The sequence below is a fragment of the Brassica oleracea genome, chromosome C1, assembly GCF_000695525.1.
Source record: "Brassica oleracea var. oleracea cultivar TO1000 chromosome C1, BOL, whole genome shotgun sequence".
Taxonomy (NCBI): domain Eukaryota; kingdom Viridiplantae; phylum Streptophyta; class Magnoliopsida; order Brassicales; family Brassicaceae; genus Brassica; species Brassica oleracea.
In genome coordinates this window covers 17,810,948-17,814,642 of record NC_027748.1, presented here as the reverse complement: position 1 = coordinate 17,814,642, position 3,695 = coordinate 17,810,948, and the positions used below count along the sequence as shown (strand labels likewise).

The following is a 3,695-nucleotide window of genomic DNA, read 5'->3' as shown; positions in this document are numbered from 1 at the left end:
TTGGTTCTTCCTTTATATCTTCCTCTCCGTTATTGGAAAAGACTTTGCGTTCGTCTTAGATCGTCACCACCACTGCCTCTTGCGAACCAATCACCACAGGATCCATCGTATCTGCTGTCCATAGAATCATCTTTGCTCTTGTTGGTGTTGTGTAACAGAACCGAGACATGGAGGATAGACGAGCGATGTCGGAGCTGCCTCTCTTCAACATCCCTCGATGCTGGAATCTTCACAACCCACCAGAGATTTACACAGTTACCATCCAAGCCGTACGAAGCCACCAACGTCGAGATCCTAGCAAGAGACTTGCGCCCCAAGCATTTTCCTTCCCATTTTTAATGGATCTCTTATCACTACCACTTGTCTTGAGCCACCGTGTTACATGAATATGGAACAATTTTTTTTGAAGATGAAGGAATCTGACCGAGACGTAAGATTTGCAATCAAATTAAGAAATAAATTTTTGAGAATAGCTAACAAGTTGATGTGTAAATTTAGATGATGTGTAAATAAGAAATGTTTTGATTGGTAGTACAACTTTTTTCATTAATTGACATGTCAATCCCACAATGATTTTGGCCCTGTTCGTTTGCTCACCTAGATGATCCATGTGGGTGAAGATGCAAATCGATGTTCGTTTTATGCATTATAATGCTACATCCAGATGGATCACCCAGCTGAATTTTTAAAAACTCATCTCAAATTCTCACTCAAATGAAGATGAGCCTTGATGGTGCATCTAGACATCCAGATGCATCTAGTTCAGTCCAAAATGATAAATGACAAAAATGACCTTTTAAAATCAAAATATTATTTTTAAACCCTAAATTCTATTTTTTTGCATATACATTTTTCTGCTATAACCAAAAAATGCATTTTCTCCAAAAAATTGAAAAACACAATTTCCCGCCAAAATCGCAAGATGCGTTTTTCCGCAAAAAAACGTAAAACACACATTTCCATAAAAACACATTTTTCGGCCAAACCAGTAAAACCGCACTTTTCGACCAAAACCGAAAAATCGCATTTTTCCGTCAACTAAAAAAAAAACGCATTTTTCCGCCAAAACCCAAAAAACGCATTTTTCCGCCAAACTCCAAAAAGCATTTCCCGGCCAAAACCAGAAAAATGCATTTTCTCGCCAAAACCGGAAACACAATTTTCCTGCCAAAACCGGAAAGCAGAATTTTCCCGCCAAAACCGGAAAAAACGCATTTCCCGCCAAAACTGGAAAACATAATTTTCCCGCCAAAACTGGGAAACTGATTTTTTCCGCCAAAACCGAAAAAACGCATTTTCCCGCCAAAACCAGAAAATGGAATTTTCCCGCCAAGACCGGAAAACAGAATTTTTCCGCCAAAACCGGAAAAAACGCATTTTTCTGCCAAAATTGGAAAACACATTTTTTCCGCCAAAACCGGAAAACAGAATTTTTCCGCCAAAACTGAAAAAAGAAAACGCATTTTTCCGCCAAAACTGGAAAAACACATTTTCTCGCCAAAATCGGAAAAACGCATTTTCCCGCCTGATTATATTTTAATCATTTTATTAACAAGTCCACGTGGATGTAGATGGAAGTTAAAAAATGAAAAGCAAACGAACATAGTTGCATTCAGATGATTCATCTGGATGCATGGACAAAATTAAGAAACGAACAACACCTAGATGGAGCATCCGGATAAGACATCTAGATAGACCATCTGGATGTATCTTCCAGATGTACAAACGAACAGGGCCTTTAAAAGCTTATGTGTCAACTGCAGGAGAACCTTGCTCCATTATTGTGTTGATTTGTGTCGACTCTTCTAGCAAAATCATCAAAGGCGTTAACAAACTTTATATACATTTCTGATATTAAATTCGTTGTGTTTTTGTCTCATTTGTAGGTGCAACTTCAAATACAAACATTATTTGATGAAAAGCACTTTGATGGTGTAAATATAATCAACATGCAAATTACCTTCTTTAAGAAACAGTTTTCCTAAATCCTACTGCACACTACATGTAAAAGACAGGTTTAGGAGAGGAAGGAAACTAAGACCTAAAAAAATGTTGACTAACACTGTCAAAGACTTGTTTCCTTGTAGTGGTCAGCTCGTTTGGGCAATTGATTGAACAACAACACACGGCAGAAAAATACATTTGTGGCTGCAAAGCGTTTCAGCGCTTTACCCACACACCACACGGCTTGGACAAAACTGTGTTTGTCGCTTTGGATACTTTTTAAATCACTACTGAATTTTAATCTTATTAGACTTTTTGGACCATTCATCAATTAATTCTCCATAGAAGACTTGTTCTAAGTCTTCACGAGACTTGTTAAGACGCAGAGGTGGAGGAACAACACTGATTGCTGTTCTTGGGATGGTATCAATTGTGATCCTAAGACGGGCAGTGTTGTTGAGTTAAATCTCTTGGGCAGTTCTCTCAATGGCTCTTTAAGATCAAATAGTAGTCTGTTTAGATTACAACATCTTCAGATCCTCGATCTTAGCTCCAATAATCTCGCCGGTACTCTACCAGATTCAATTGGCAACTTAAAAAATTTGAGGGTTTTGAAACTTCTTGAATGCAATTTATTTGGAAAGCTTCCTTCATCGAGCAAGCTTAGTGGCAACTTTCCTCATGTGCTACTCAATTTGAGCGAGCACACTACGATCAACCTTCATTTTAACCAGCTTGAAGGTAGGCTCCCATCTAACATGAGTAGCTTCTCCAAACTGGAGTACTTTAATATTGGTTCAAATTCATTTTCTGGATCTATTCCGTCGTCTCTTTTCATGATCCCTTCGTTGATCCATCTTAGCCTGGAAAGGGACGGCTTCAACGGTCCTCTTGAAATTGGGAATAGCTCTTCACCATCAAAACTTCAAACATTAAACCTTGGAGGAAACAATCTCAATGGTCCATTCCCGAGATTTATATCAAAACTAGCCGGGCTCTCGTATCTGGACCTATCTTTTTGGAATATAAGGAGAGGCGTGGTGGATTTCAGGATCTTCTTGCATCTCAAGTCACTTACGTTCCTTGACCTGTCCCATCTGAATACAAGAAGTACTTCATCTCTCACGTAATAATTTGAATATCAGTTCAACTCTCAATCTTCCCTCACTGTTTGAACGGGATTCAGTCGACTAAGATGGAAGAAGTCAGAAATGGGATGGCTAAAGACGTTTTAAACCGTAGATCTAGCCGCTCAGTCTGTTCAATGGTCCAAAAGTCTCTCTCTTGTTGCTTCTCCTTCCCTTTTTATAGGACTCCTGCCCCTAATGCCCTAATTTTGTACCTCTTTGGGCCTTGGTGCGAGAGGCCGAGTATACGGGCCTGGACAAGGCTCTCTCCAAGCCGGGCACTTTTGGTCGACTTACTCAACCGGCTAAAAGTACTCTAAGGCCAAGCCGATAGGTTTAGCCGCCGAGCCGAGCAAATCGATCCGACTTGCTGGATTAGGGCCTGTTATTCGATGGGCCTTGTGGAGGAGTGTAATCCATCTCCTACAATAAGTCCCCCCCAGTTCACTTGTGAGCGGCATGGCGGTCTCAGTGAATTTGTGGGTCAGGTTTATTCGGATAACCACTACAAGAAAACAGAGGGATTCTGATGGCCGAAATCGTCGGAAATTCGTCGAAATAGACCGATTCCGACGAATTTCTGACGAACCCGTCCGTCGGTATCGTTTCGTCGGAAAAAAAAAA

The 3,695-nt window shown here is 40.2% G+C and overlaps 1 pseudogene; it reads left to right on the top strand.

Moving 5' to 3' along the window:
* Positions 1 to 185: 185 nt before the first annotated feature.
* LOC106333667 overlaps positions 186 to 3,695 on the top strand; it is a 28,565-nt pseudogene continuing 25,055 nt past the window's right edge.